Here is a 16,461-nt window from a genome sequence, read left to right on the forward strand (position 1 = left end):
ATTTGGCTACATCTCACTGTTTCATTCTTTGCTTGGCATCTAGTAGGTCCTCAATCAATGTTATTTGATTAAATGAATAAAGATCTGGGCAGGAGGAAAGGCAGAAAAAGCACTAAGACAAGCAAACAGCACAGATTAGCAAATCTCCTTTTTTTTTTTTTTTCCTTTTTTGCAGCCCAACACCTGGAACAAGAAAAGAAGACACAGATTTTCCTAGGGAATAAAATTTAAAAATAGTAACATACCTTTGCCAGAATATTATTTTTAGTGGAGAGTGGGGCTGTGGTGAGTAGATTTTCTATGGCCTAGATGACCACCTCAATTATTTGCTACACTTTAACAACAATGGCATCATGAATTGAGGGGAGGGAGTTCTTTCTTAGCTTCAGTAGCAATTAGTTTGCTCCACTGGAATATGATAAATGATTATCCTTACTTTAGGACAAGTATACAAACATTATTAAAGATTAATGAAATAAGCTACTCAGCCATTTAAATTATCTAGGCATCAGATTGGATTCTGTGACCTTCTAATGCAAGAAATTTGAAGAGGTAAGCTAAATTGGATCTGAAACAATGTTTTTTTTTTTTTTTTTTTTTTTTTTTTTTTTAATGTTCACTCTACACTTAATGGCCTTGCATTTCATCTAAAGCCATCTTGTTCCCATGATCTGGAAAACATCTGCATGGAGAATGCTGGAGGGTTTTCACTACATCTGGTGAATACTTGAGAAGAGCACTGAATATCCCTGAAAAAGTCCTTCACTCTTACAGACATTGCAGTGGACCTGTCACTCTGGAAATATTTCCACTCCCTCTGCACGCTGGACATTTGCTTGTATCAATATCAATCCACTCTCTCATTCACACCTTCTAATGTTCCTTTTTGCCTTCAAATAAGGCTCAGACTTCCTTAAATGGCTTATGAGACACTTCAGAGTTATCTCATGGACTCATTTCTCCATATTCCTCACTCACTGTCTATGTCCCAACTATGCTGATTTTTTTCTATGTCCTAAGTAAACAAGTTTTAATCTCATCTCCCTATCTCTGTAAACAGTGTTTCTTCTGTCTGGGAACACCCCATTTCCAACACTCTCCTTCTTTCTTATCTTTCAGGTCTCTTGGAATTAGCCTCCACTAGAGACTCCATATTGATCCTCCTTTTAATAGGTAAGGAGCACCTCCTATGAATTTCAAGAGCACTCTGTTCTTCCTCTATTATACCATTTATCACACTACACTCAAACTGCCTGTGTATTCAACTATTTCCTCCATTAGACTAAAAGGAGGATAAGCTTTGACAATTTTTCCTTTTTCTTTTTCTTTTTTCTTTTCTTTTCTTTTCTTTCTTTTTTTACCCTTTTTTTTTTTTTTTACCTTTTTTTATCTGTAAGGTTTAGGTCAATACCTGCTGGATAGCAATTGCTCAAAAGTATTGTTGAAAGAATGAATAAAACCATGTAGTTATGTACTCTTTTAATAAATGAGTGCCTATATGTGTATTGGTTAAAAAGTAGTGAACAAGATGAGCAGTCTACAAATTCATGGAACTTACAACAAGAGGGGAAGAGACAAAAAAAAATGATCACAAGTAAATATGTAAAATAAACAAATTTCAGATAAAGAGAAGCCATATATTTGTTCAAAAGAACAAAGGGTGTATGGTATTGAAGGTATGCAAATTGGTCATGGTGCTTATTGAAATGGCTTAATTTCAAGGGAATAACAACATACTATCTGATTATAAAAAAAAAATACATGCTTTCTTCATCTGGGTCACACTGTTAGACTAATTTTCAGCTTCTCTTATTGATAGAGGTAGCTGAGCTACTAAATCTTTTTCGTGGAATATATATATTGGTGAATATGTCTCTTCCAATCTCTACTTCTGCTGGCTGGATTCACAGTATAACAAGGCAGTGGAAGATCATGGAATCCCAATGTCAAAAGGACCTGGGCTTGCAAATAATTGTGGAGTTAAAACTTGCCTCTCAGTCAAGAACATCCACCTGTTGATATGTGAGAAAGAAATATTTTCAGTTTCATATTCAGGAATTTAGAACAGTGTAATACAAAGATTATTATACACTTCAAAGAAATTTTTTTTTATTTTTAACTATATGCATTTTACATTTTCTCATTCAGATGTGACAAAGACTTTGATTAAAGATATTGAGGTTAGCAGGTTTTGTCTGTAAATGGAGTTGCAAAAGTCATGTTTTATTATTTCTTAGGGGCTATTTGTGATCCAGAAGGAAAAGCAAAAAGTAAACAACACTGAGAATATAGAGACAAAGCTTTAGATATACATACAGTGTAGATATTGATAGACACTTTCAACTAAATGTTGAAATTTTAAGATCATTTCATATTAATTCAAGGACAACCAGGATGCTACCATAGAGTTAAAAAATGAGATACCTTCACTACCACACCTTGCAATCTACTTGGAATGTCTACCATCCCCAACTGATAAGCATAGGCTAATCATTTCACAGATGCCTGCAGAACCCTCCCTCATTGGAACAGCTTCTGTTAAACTCATCTGGATGCTAAGAATACTGCACTAGTTATTTAAACAATTCCTCAGTGTACTAATAAAATACATGGTTTTGTACAAGTGTACTCCAATGGGAATTTGAATACTAATTGCTCTTCACTTTTACATTCTGTATCATTCGAAGCACATATAAGTGAATCTGAAAGTATATGCATTTTCTTCCTTTATAGATTAAAGGACTTACATATACTTTGCATGCTTTCGAGGTGGTGAAATTGTGAGTCCTGCGGAGATTAAAAGCAATCCGAAGAGACTGATCCTCTTAAAAATTCGAATAGCACCAAAGAGAAAGGTAGAAGTAGAAGGTCTGGAATATTGAGTTTTGCCTGGACAACTCAGTTCTGCTACTTTCTGCAAAGACTAGAAAAAAAAAATCAGATAAACTTGAGAACATTAGTATGAGAAAGAGTAATGACTAGTAACTGGCAAAAAAGTATTAACACTTGGATTTGGACATCTTATCAAACGAGAGCCAGGGAGAGGAAAGCTGGCAAATCAGAGGAGAGGCCACTTGCTTGACTCTCATTAAAACAGAAAACTAAAGAAAATAAATTAAACTTGTGATTTTAGTTTACTTGTATTTATAACTTGGATGTGTGACTTTTCCATTCTCAATTCCTGACATGATCTTTACCATAGAAATACCACCAAGCGTGTGGTTTGCAACAGCATGGGTCAACACACGCAGTTCGGAATAGAACTAAACTAATGGTCTTATTGTTGGATTGTTTTGTTTTAGAATACATCCTAAATGTTTAAATCTTTCTTCTTGTTACTCAAGAAGTTCCTGAAACTCCGTTGTTTTTATAATTAACAAATGAGGTCATAAAAATTATGTCAAAATTATATCATATAAGAGTGTCCAAGGGGATGGAAAACTTTCCATATATCCTAGGTACAGAAAATGACTATAAATATCATACCATGCAGGGGATCCCTGGATGGCTCAGAGGTTAAGCATCTGCCTTCAGCCCGGGGCATAGTCCTGGAGTCCCTGGATCGAGTCCCACGTCAGGCTCCCTGCATGGAGTCTGCTTCTCTCTCTGTGTGTCTCTCATGAATAAATAAATAAAATCTTGTAAATAAATAAATAAATAAATAAATAAATAAATAAATAAATAAATAAAAATATCATACCATCTACTTACATACACAGCATAATATTTCAATAAAAATAAGACTGACATTAGGGATAGAATTTTTTCATGTATACAACTTGGATATGAGTATAACCCTCATAGTGAGAGAATAGTATATCAACAGAATATAAAAAGCTCACCTTGTTATTGCTGTGCAATTATGATAAATTCACTTTTTATTATTCTACCTGAGGCACAGCTATAATTACCAATGCCATAGTATCCTCTCATTTAATAAATGAGGCAGCTGTTATGTTTACAAAGATGCCAGGGAAGATACAAAAATTCTTGCAACCTTCCTTATTAGCTTTGACAAGTATTCTTTTGCTGTAAGATTGGCACCACCACGTTAGATAAGATTAGATGAAAAAAATCATTTCCATTTGAATGATACGATCTTTGTGTTCTTTCTTTATTAAAAACACACAATACACTTGAAATGTACAATTGTATTCGAATGGTTATTCATGGAATACAAGGCACTTTACTTAAAAAAAAAAAAAAAAACCCTCAGTCCCTATTTTTACATCTCAATGTGCTGAAATGCACTCAGATTGAACACATCTGTTAGAAGAGTTAGATAGGGACCTTGCAGCATTCTTCCCTTGTCTAAACCAGCTCGCTGGCACTTAAAACAGAACTAAATAAGCTTGCTTGATTTTCTTTTGTCTCAGGAGAAGGATAACTTCTGATTACCCCTTTGGGAAACAGGCAAATTTGTTCTGTCTGCAGCTAGAAAGTGAAGGCTATGCGCCATTCAGAAATTGTGATTCAGGTTCATGCTGCAGATACAGAAGAAACGTGTGATACGTGGAAATCTAAACATTTAGTCACTAAATCCGAGAGATGCCCATTTGGAAACAATAGCTAGGAATGAGAATAGTGATAATATATTTCCTCATTTGCATAGATGAACTTTCAAAGTAGGTGCAGAAACAGAAAGAATGAGGAAAAAGAAAATTATAGACAGCCATGACATGGATGAAAATAAATTGGAATCTGAGTGAGCAAGTAAGAATAAGATGACCTCCTCTGGGTGGAGAGAGTTATACATGGTTGCTTATCCTCGTCCACACTGAAATTATTATCAATGGAATACACAGAAAATTTGACTTCTAATTCCTAAATTCAATGAGAAGTACCTCTGAATTCTGAATGTTAGAGAGCTAGGAGAAAAAAAAAATAAAGCTGCATTTACAGATATAGAAGCAAAAAAACCCTCAATTCTATTTTACGTTTTCTCCTATACTAACTCCTGGGTAAAAACTATTTGCTTCAAAGAGAAGATAAGAAACACTGATCAGTATTTGAAATTCAAAGGCAGTAAAACTATCAGTAGGCCGGGGGAAATCTCAAGCTAGTCTCCCTGAGACTCTTCCAAACCATAGGAGCTTACTTTCTACCGATTTTTTAATGTATTTGTTTTATAATACATTGCTATATCTATTTAATATCCTCATAATATTCTTATGCCAGTATTCCTTAAACATGGTTGTCTTTATTGGAATCTTTGTTTGTTTTACCTAAGTGTACTGCCTTAAGTGAAAATCTTTGCTAACGAGTGGTTTCATGTTAATCACATCTTAGGAGGTTCATATTTAAAACATTAATTGAGTTGCTCTTTTATAGGATTACTTACCCCAAATTTATCTTGTCTGTAAATTTGGATTTATACATACTAGGTGTGCTTTAAAGAGATTTCTAATGTGGCTGTAGGTTATTTGTAGGTAAGAATCCAATTTTTTCTTTTTTTTAAGTTTTATGTATGTATTCATGAGAGACATACAGAGAGAGGCAGAGACATAGGCACAGGGAGAAGCAGGCTCCCTGCAAGGAGCCAGATATGAAATTCGATTCCAGGACCCCAAGATCATGACCTAAGCAGAAGGTAGACAGACACTCAACTTTAACTGAGCCACCCAGTGCCCCAAGATTCTGCATTTCTAACAAGCTTCCAAGAAATGCTAATGCTGTTGCTTTATGGCCCAGTCATGAGAAGACAAGGCTCAGGCTAGATGCTATACAGAGAAAAATATGAGAATTGGATTCTTGGGGGCATCTGTTCAGTGGTTGAGCATCTGCCTTTGGCTCAGGTCATGATCCCAGGGTCCTGGGATTAAGCCCTGTGTTGTTCTTTGCTCAGTGGGGAATCTGCTTCTCCCTCTCCTTCTTCCCCTCCCCACCACTCATGCTTTCTCTCTCTCAAATAAATGAATAAAAATCTTTTAAAAAATGCAGAATCTCGGGTCACACTCAAAGCCTAATCAGAAGTTATATTTTAATAAGATCTTCCATTGAACATATGCTCATTTGGGTTGAGAAGCACAACACTAAACTAAAAACATTTTGCGTGTAACTTGTTTTATATATGTGTGTGTGTGTGTGTGTGTGTGTGTGTACTAGAATAGCAGTGGTTTTCATGGTGATGGTGATGACAATGATAGCGGTATTGTGGTGGTTATGTTGGTAATAGTGGTGGTTTTGGTGGGAATGGTGAAGGTGGTATCAGCTTACTTTCAGGTCCCACTTTATAAGGGAACAATTCTTTCTGTACAGAAAGATCATCGGAAAAATAGTAAACAAAAATGAAAAATCCTCTAGGGAGGATTTCATGCTTCTGAAAAGAAAGTACTGAGAAATCATTGAAAGAAAAATATGATTCCCAAATTTATGCCCAAGAAGGCCTAGAGAGTAGAGGATAGACTTAGGTAACCAACAGATAATTCGGGAACCAGAACTGAACTTGAGACAATAAATTCCGCTGCAGTATCTCCAATGAACCTCCCCATACCATGCTCAACTGCTCCTCTAGAAAATAATAACCAAACAGTTAAGATAATTATGAAGCACAGATACACCATTAGCTTTCCTAGAACACTAGATTATTAACTCGCTTAGTGTATCCCTTGTGTTTAAGTTTAGCCTAAAATACTATAAATCTGTGGACAGAAAAAAATTTTCACATTTTTTTCTCCCTCTATAAAGGAACACATGAGTGTCCTGGAAAAATGACGACCCTGGCTTCAGGATAACTTTTCATGAGCAATCAGCTCATTCCTTTTATCTTTTTAGGCCTGTGGCGTTTTCTATGATGGCATACTAATCCAAGAGGATTAAGGCCCGGGGACCTGTAAAGAAAATACAACCTGCATTTATTGCTTTGTTATAATCTCCCCCTGCAGTGCATAATGCTTCTGCTGTACGAACTACATACTGGGAATCAAATTTCATCAGAGGGTCTTTGTAGCATACTGTCCAGGAGTGCTAAATGTGGCATTCCCCTGGCTTGAGTTAGTGTCTTCATTTGTTATCAATATTGAACCATCAAGTGCCTAGGGGTCATTGGGAGACCCTAAAGTACTGTAATGAAATTGTAATTGCAGCTATTCTGTCCGTAATTTACAGAAAATATGATAACAGCATCCACAGTCAGTCTGCAACTCAGGTAATCCCAAGATTCTGCATGGACTGGACAAGACCTACTTTTTGGTTTTAGCATTCCATTCCTAAAGCATAGCCTCTTTAGAAGTGCAAAGAGACTGATTAAAATTTCACTTTTTTAAAAATTGTAAAATGTAAAACAAAAACATAACAAAACTTGAAAACGAGGGAGAATGACTATCTTCTAAAACCATGGTGTACATGTACCAACTTTCAGGGAAGCAATTTCAGGAGGTTAATATTCATGGTACCTGTCTAGGGCAGGAAATTGAACTAAGTCTCTAGAGTTCTACTGTCAATTCATCAGGATAAATAAGAGTCTACAATCCAGCATGTTCCAGATGAGAAACAGGCCCTAGGCTGCTTCTGCCATATTTCATTAGCAACCTTTCTGATCACAGGGTAATACCTAAGGAAAAACATGTATGCCACATAATGCTGTGAAGACCAAAACTGGTGGTCAGAGACACACACACAACAACAACACACACAAAAAAACCCACAATCACAGTTTTCTGACTTCTGTAGTTTATGGAAAAGGTAAAACTAGAATACAATATAGTATTTTGTAATGAGCCAATACAACAAAAGGATTGATTTTTTGTTTGTTTGTTTGTTTTTAGATGTCAATGGATTGAAACCAGTCTAGTTAGAGAATTTTTGTTGCTGTTTCTCTCATTTCATAACAACTTATTAAGTAGTCTATAAAATATGAATAATTACATCAAGCATTTTGGGGGAGGCAGCAATGAAAGGAAGATCATGATCATTGAGTCCTTCCAGTAAAAGAAGGGATTTGTTCTAACAGTTTGCCTTGGGTTATGCACACTTCTGAGTTGGATCACAAAGCTTCGAGGACCTTGCAGAAAAATTTCAAATACATATTTTGCTATCGATAGGTAAACCTTTGGCATCCTACTCATTTTTATGGAAACCAAGATTTTTATGTTCAAAACACAAAAAGAATTACAAACATATTATGATTTTAGGGAGACTTACTGTAAGAACTAAATCAGCTGTGTTATATGAAAAATCGTATTTTAAGCTGTAAAATGTTCAGTTGTATAATACAGGTACAAAGCCATACAGGTTATTTCAGAGAAAAAAATTTCCCAGTGGGAAAGCAGAGCACTAAATGAAAACCAGTTGTGTTTACACACATGAGATGACCAAGAGAATGATGGAAGAGCATTGAGAAATGTACATTAGCGCCATGGTTGAGAGCCTCAAATACAAATTTCTAATGGTTTTTGAATTGTGTTAAAAATAAATAGGCTAGTGGTCATTGGCAAAATAGACTTCGTTAAACTAACTTTCATGTGACTGTGAACTGATTTAGGAAAGAGTGTACAGAATTAGAACGGAAAAGGTATGTAGAACAGATATCATAAAGAAGACAGCCCCACCAGTGTCTTAATGGAGAAGGAGATCAAGAGGGAAAATGAATTTTTGCCTTAACTAGGGTCCATGACAAAAACAGAAAAGCAGGGACAATAGTTGGTATAGATGAGATTATCATTTCTAACCTGAAATTTTCCACAGTGTACTTTATGGTTTTATTTTTTTCTGCTGATAAGGATCCCCAGGCTCTTCCTAACACAGAAGCTCTAAGATATACACACACAAAAGACAATTCAATTTTAACAACAGGAAACATTTTGTTGAAAAGGATTGTTAACAATATAATAAAATACTTCAGTTTTTCTCATTGTCTGTGTGGTCCTCTGAATTGAAAATATATGATGGGTTCTAAGAGACCACCCAGAGTTTCAACTCTTACTTTCTTGACTGTCTTCATAATAATGTTTACTTTTTCTTCATTTTTCCCCTGCTTTCTTTAAATCTGGATTCCTTGTGTATCTTAAACATTTTCATGAATTGGGACTCCTTGAATAATATGTCAGATGTATAAATAATAAAGCTAATTCTACAAGAACTAAACTATATGTATTGCATAAATGATCATAAAAGCAATCCATGTAGGATCATCTACAGATAGGTTGTATAAGATTTGTTATATCTCTTGAATGAAAAATTCTAAGCAATTTAAAGTAATTACAAAACTAATGTGAGATCAACTTAACCTCAAATGGTAAAGACCCATTGATCATTTCAGAACTAAGTTAATTAAGGCTAACATATTTTATTTCTCTGGACCCAAGATAAAAATATTTGGCAATTTTGGATGGCAAAATCTTTAAGATATCTTTCTAGATTGATGCATTAATTATCCAAAGTCTAGTGATTTATCAATAAATATATTACTAAACTACAAGATTTCCTTAATATAAAAATTCAATTAGCCCAGTTGTGTTGTTTTTATAGGTGTTTAAGACTCCAGTATAAAAAATTTTAATTTGTTTCAATTTGTCCCAGAAATTAGCAAATGAAACTTTTTCCATGGCTAAGGATTGTGTTTGAATTCTTAATTATAAATTCCTCTTTCTTTGATAGGTAAAATCCTTTCTATGACTCATGGAAACTCAGGGCTTAGTAACACATACCTGTCAGGATTACTGTAAATCTAAATAGAAGCAACCAACAATTTTCTCCTATTTTCCTTTTTTTTTCTAATTTCAATTCTTTTACTAAATATCTTATTTTTAAAATCCAAAACTATACTGTTTTAGAGAAAGACCAACATTTAAATCTGAATTTCAGACTCTTAACTTATTTATGTTTCCATTTCCATGTGATGACAAGTACATGATTTCCATGTTAATAAAGTGATTTGAGAGCCTTGAAAATGTCTCTTCTGTATGTAAGTGTTGCTCCAAGTTCTTGTCAGCACAGTTAAGCATTTCATAAGTACCAAATGTTGCTCTTGAACACCCTAATTAACATATGTAAATTCCAATTTAGAAAGCCTCATATTTTTATGAACTAAAATTTTTTATTTAAATTAAGAGAGAGCTAAATCATCCCAGACTCTCAACTTAACCAATGTCAATTTAGTCTTAGGAAAAATGTAGTACAAACAAAAACGTTTTTAAGGAGATTTTACATTTTTCAAAGAAAGATCAAGTCCATTTTGTTAGTGTTTAAATTGGTGGGTAAAGGTGAACATGTTATACCAGATCTCAGGAAGGTCTGGAATCTATTTACCACACTAGTGCCAACATTGACAGGGTTACAATTCAGAATAGAAATTAGAGATTAAAGAAATTTCTAGGGGCACCTGGGTGGCTCAGTTGATTAAGTGACTGACTCTTGATTTTGGCTCAAGTCATGATCTCAGGGTCATGGGATTGAGCCCCACAACAGCCTGGGTTTGGGGCCTGCTTAAGAATCTCTCTCTCTCTCCCTCTGCTCCCCACACCTTAATTTTTTTTTCCTAGGGGCACCTGGGTGGCTCAGTTAGTTAAGCATTTGCTTTCAGCTCCAGTCATGATCCCAGAGTCTTAGAATCAAGCCCCACCTCAGGTCCTCTGCTTGGTGGGGAGTCTGCTTCTCCCTCTCCCCCTACCCCCTCCCACTCAAGCTCTCTCTCTCTGGCTCTTTCTCTCTATATATCTCAAATAAATAAATAAAATCTTTGAACAATTTTTATGTCTAAATTCTTTCTTGTTACAATTCCTACTGTTTTCAAGAAAACAAACAAAACAGAAGCAAGAACAGAATTAAAAACTTTGCATCCTAAAGCTTATCTCAGAGAAAAAGAGTTCCCTATTCCTTTTTCTGAAGTGAGGCTGAAGATAGGTCATAAAGGAGCCCATTTCCTGCCACAAGAATTCACTGTCAAGTGTTTGCCCTCATCTTTCCCTGCAGGCTACTATTCCCAAAAGTGACAAAGGGAGGCATAGGTAGGAGACTGAAAAGGCAGTTGAAGGAAGTGACTGAAGGGGATGGGACACCAGACTATCTCTCCCTTTCCTGGTCTCCTCAGGTAGCTCCTCTGGCCGGGGTGGCATCTCCTCTAAGGTTCCAGGTCCTGGTGGACAAGCCAGGGTGTGGCCTCAACTTCCAATACTGGTGACTTCTCTTGCCTGTCCTTCCAGGAGAGAGATGGTAGTAAGTTTCTTGCTGTTACTTTATCATCCTCTGTTAATTTGCAGGCCCTTCTACCCTTCTATCACCTGGTTAACCAATTCCCTGCATTCAGTTCTGATTTAAATATCCTTGTAACTTCTACTTCCTTGCTAGACTCTGATTCTCCATTTTTCAGATGTCTGATTTTTATCATATCATTTGTGTATTTTCTAATATGTTTTTTTCTCACAGAGACTGAATTTCTGGCACTTTTCTAATGGTTGCTAGTCAACACTAAAGTGTTCCTTTTTTTTTTTTTTTAAGATGGTGTTTATTTATTTGAGAGAGACAGAGAGACCACCAGAAGAGGCAGAGGCAGAGGGAGAAGCAGACTGCCTGCTGAGCAGGAAGCTTGATATGGGGCTTGATCCCAAGACCCTGAGATCACAACCTGAGCCTAAGTCAGACACAACCTACTGAGCCACCCAGACACCCCTGATGTGGTCTTTTATAGAGATCAATTGACATGAAAATCTTGGTGCTTGTATTTAAGAAAAACTGTATTTTTATGACTTATTTACTTGAGATCCTGGACTTCATAAGATAGGCTTGGCCTCTTTTAGGGAAGTTTTGCATAAGCGGAAAATTAGAATGTATCCCGTGCCTTACTCCTCACTTCTCAGAAAGGTGGCTAAAAGGATATCTTAAAGAGTCATATATTCAGTCAGGAATTTAAGGGATTCTAATGCATATTATAAGATTTACCAAATCTTACAGACATTCAGAACTTACCAACGCTTGAAAAAAATTATACCTCTTAGAGATGATTCATGAAGGGCAGTAAGAAAGTATACCAAAATACTATTGCTTAGTATGTGGTTGTGTGCATCTGTGAGTTTATATTTATATGTATTATAATAATGTAAACCATGATCATCTAACATTTACCAGGACTGGTAAAATTTTCTGCCAAATAGTATAAAGGAACTGGGGGAGCCAATTTCAAATATGAATAAAATCAATACAATATAGACAAAAATACTGAAGCTTAAGACTTAGATGCAAACCTGCCCGAATGTGTTTGACATATGCAAGCTTCATCAACCTAAGAGTTTTGCTACTGATGCCTCTGCAAGGTGGAAACAGAAAGTTTGAAAATGAAATCTGTGGGAATAAAGGGTCAAATTGTCCCATCCTTTTCAAAAAAACATATTATTTCTCTTTAAGTTGTTATTCATTTTTTAGCAGTCTACTAATTAAACCTTCTATTACACCATGGTCCAATGTTGAATATGAAATAGAATATTTTTAGCAGATATACTCTAAGGCCCATAATGGCAGACTGTTCTTTTTCAAAACTAGGGTCTTCATGACACAGTATACCACCTGGCAGAGAGTGGGTACTCAATAAAAAATTAAACTTTTCTACTTAGTTAATGGATACATCACTCATTCTATTATTTTTATATTACTATTAAATAAACTATTTACATAGCATGATATTTTAAATGAAGTTGTGCAGTACCGCCCAAACATTTTGTCATTATTTATGATGTTGATCTAGGTACAATGCATTCCAACTTCTAAACACCATACAAATGGACTTTGAATTCAATCTGCTAAGAGAGTATTGTCCTCTAATTTAACTAGTATTTTCCATCTCTAGTTTAGAGTAGGGTCAGTTAAGTACAGTCAGTCAGTTAAAACTTGTTATGTGAAAGCCAAGAGAGACAAACGTAGCATTTTGGCTGCAATTAGAGTAAAATGCAGGAAATGTTTCATTCACAATTTGGGCTCTCAGGAATGTCAAAGAGTAAGACCCAACAAATGCGAGTTCACAACTGAAGATCACCAAACCAACAAGCATATTAGTTACCATAAGTGAGATCAGAAAAACTGAAAGTCCATTTTAAATATTGAAGTGACCAGATTTAGACTATAACATAATTATATATACAATGTTTAACATGATAAAGATGCAACTACAAAAATGACCAACCAAGTGTGCAGAATAACTACATTTTTAGAAATGAAAATAATGGATGTGAAAGAAAAACCACCTTGATGAATGGGTTAATACTGGATGCAGCTGAAGAGAGACCTTGTGGATAAGAAAATATATCTGATGAATTTATTTAGAATGAACCAGAGACATTCAGAGTAGAAAAACATGACAAAGACTCTAAGTTAGTGAGAACAGAATGAGAACTTAAAATAAATTACAGGGACATAGTTACTTTTCAGGTTGGAATTGGCAATTGGACACAGGAGAAACCTATTAGGTTGTAATCTAGTACTATGTTTACTCAACTTTATAGAAGGATGTGAAGCAGGAGATACAGGCAGTATAGCATCTTCATTTAATCTAAAGGTACCAAAACTATTCAAGTACTCAAAATGTGTATGGGGGCTACCTAAGAGCTGAAGACTTTATTTTCCATCAATCTTATATATCATTCTAGTAATGCAAGCCCTCACTTGTATGCCAGTGTTTGCACAGTCCACATGCAGGATCATTCACCAATATGTTAATGCTTCTACTTGCAAAGTAGCAATACTGTGGGACAAGAAGGCTATCCACATGCAGAGCTGTGTCAGCCAAAGACTGATATTAACCCTTTATACGTATATATTCAATCAGAATTTCAAAAGGAGGAAATTTTTAAAAATGGGAAAGAAACAAGTTTGGAAGATAAAAAGGCAGAAAACTTTACAAGACTAAAGAAGAACTAACCCAAAATTTATAGGAAGTGCCACTATCGTGAACAAGATATATAAGAAGGAAGCCACATCTAGATACATCATGAAACTGTAAAACTCTTGGGAATAAGTAAACGTTTTACATACAGTAGAAGAGGGTAAGATTCTTTAGAAAAATGTCAGAAAAGCAAATGACTGTAGAATAGTGAATCTTATCTCTGGGCTATTTTTATGTTCCATTAATCTACCTGTTAACCTTGATTAATCTAGCCTTATAATAAATCTTGAACTCACATCTGCAAGTTGTCCAATCTCTGTTCTTCTTTGAAGATGATTCTGAATATTCTGTATGAATGTGGGTATCAGCTTATAATTTTAGACTAAAAAAAAAAACAATTGAGAGAGATATTTTTGAACTCTTTTTTATTAATGCTTTTAAAAGATTACCCTGGCTGTAGTGAATGGATTACAATGGAGTAAGAATAGAGTAGAGGTCCCAGTTTGGAGATTGGACACACTAGTCAAAGACAGGATGATGGAAGCCTGGCTCACAGGGTAGTGGTGAGATGGACAGAAGTGGATGAGTTCACACTAGGCTTTATAGGGAATTCAAAAATTGAAAAAACTTTTGTAGAGTTTAAGAGCACGGTTTAGAACATTCATGAATGTAATTCATATGTGATGTCACAGGCAGAGATGTAAATTTTAGAATCACCTGACATACAAATAAAGGCTGCATGAGTTGAATGTGATTATATAAAACCCATATGACATGATTCTAAAATTATTGGGAAAAAAGTATCACATGGTACTTTGGGGGATGATAGGAGGTTAAATGAATTAATCTACAAAATAACCCCAGAGCTGTGTTTAAAAGCATGATGATCTGTAATTCTAATGCTCTTTCCTTCAATCTCATTCTGTGAACCTATTTAATCTGTCTAGGTGCATAATAAGGCAAGATGTCGTACATGCTTTGTGAATATATTTTACCAAAGGTGGAAATCTGTGCTAAACACGTTTGAAACCTGAAATGGTAATGGGTACATTGGATGGATAATCCTGAATTTAAAAAAATCATGTTAAAGATGTAAAACTGGCCTTGGCTAAAGTGAAACTAGCAGAGCCTGAAATATAGTTTCTCTCCTTTTCCTGTGTGTGTGTGTGTGTGTGTGTGTGTGTATACAATATTAGCTGAAGACTGTTCTCTGTTTCACCCAGAAAAGAACATGCTGAAAATATTAGCTCTAATAATTTCCCTAGATGTAAGCTTTTACAACAAAATGCTAAAAATACAAAGGAATAAAATAGGTTATTTTCTACAGATTTAAAGATGAGATAGAGACTTAACCCTTTGCCTTTTTCTAAAAAGCTGAGTTTGGGCATGTTTGACAAAGGAATGGGAAAGTATTAGACATACGATATTCATTCATTAAACATAAATTACATAACCATGTCCTACCTATACTATACAAATGCCTACTTAAGGACATCATTTGTAAACAATCTGATTAGTAAGTTTTGCTTTAATATGTTCCTATTTCCCAAGGCACCTGAGTAGATGAGGCAGTTAAGCATCTGGCTCTTGATTTTGGCTCAGGTTATGGTCTCAGGGGGTGATATCAAGCCCCGCGTTGGTCTCCCCACTCAGAGGGGTGTCTGCTTCTCTCTTCCTCTCTCTGAAATAAATAAATCTTTTAAAAAATGCCTTCCTATTTCCCAGGCTCCTAACAATTGAAAAGCTATTATAAACATCTTCTTTATGATCCTCTTACCTGTATTTCACATAAATGTCACAAATCACAGGAACAACCTAGAAATAAGGGCATTCCTAATACATACTACTCTGGGTCAGGTATTTTTCTAGTCCATTGGGCTAAAGTTCTGAGGGAAGAAAATCAGTTTAATAGGGCTATGTTCTCTTAGACATTCATAAAGGCCAAGAATAAATCCACAATAATTATACTTTGGGGAGCAATAAAGAAACACTTTGGTGCATATAAGATCCATAGTTATAGACGTGCCACTGAAATGCCATTTCCTGTTTGTAGAATTATTCAGTCGCAAAACCCTTCCACACAAAAGTTTCTGATAAAATAGGAGTATCCTGCCTTGCCTTGGAGTGATATCCTTGAAGAATATATTAACAACCTATGGAGGATATTCATAGGATTGAAGAGACACAAAGAAAAATAAATAGTTTTGAGTTTGGACGACTCACTGAAGGTGGTATTTATAGTCTATCATTTTAACACAGATTGTTAAAAAATATTAATTTTGTTTCTATAGTGTACACCAACCTGTGTTGTATGTTGTGGAACTTTTAAGAGGAGTAATAAAGCTGTAGTCTGCCTTCAGAGAGTCTACAACTTTCTTAGGGAGGCTGACATACATAAAGCTAAAAATTCAACATAATGCAGGCATTTCCCTAGGTTTTGAATATGTGGCTAATGGGGGGACTACTCCATAACCAACCTCTCCTTACTTCCTTTATAAAAGGACCATAATTTTATCCTGGACAGCAATATGCCTTGTTGAAATATCCGCTTTCTCAGACTGTCTAGAAACTAGGAATACCCAAGGGGCCCCTTTCTAGCCATTGAAATATAAACAAAAGCAACCCATATGGGTATCCAAAAAAGTCATTGT

General features: G+C 35.3%; 1 long non-coding RNA gene across 1 annotated transcript; it reads right to left on the reverse strand.

Annotated features, from left to right (window-relative positions):
* Window positions 1–1,573: 1,573 nt before the first annotated feature.
* LOC140639475 (uncharacterized) lies at window positions 1,574–3,632 on the reverse strand. The gene is made up of 3 exons (XR_012036191.1): window positions 3,487–3,632; window positions 2,748–2,923; window positions 1,574–2,012 (listed from the first exon to the last, which is right to left on the reverse strand). It is a non-coding gene; the product is annotated as an uncharacterized lncRNA (long non-coding RNA).
* Window positions 3,633–16,461: the final 12,829 nt, after the last annotated feature.

The sequence above is a fragment of the Canis lupus genome, chromosome 9, assembly GCF_048164855.1.
Source record: "Canis lupus baileyi chromosome 9, mCanLup2.hap1, whole genome shotgun sequence".
In the NCBI taxonomy this organism is placed as follows: Eukaryota; Metazoa; Chordata; class Mammalia; order Carnivora; family Canidae; genus Canis; species Canis lupus.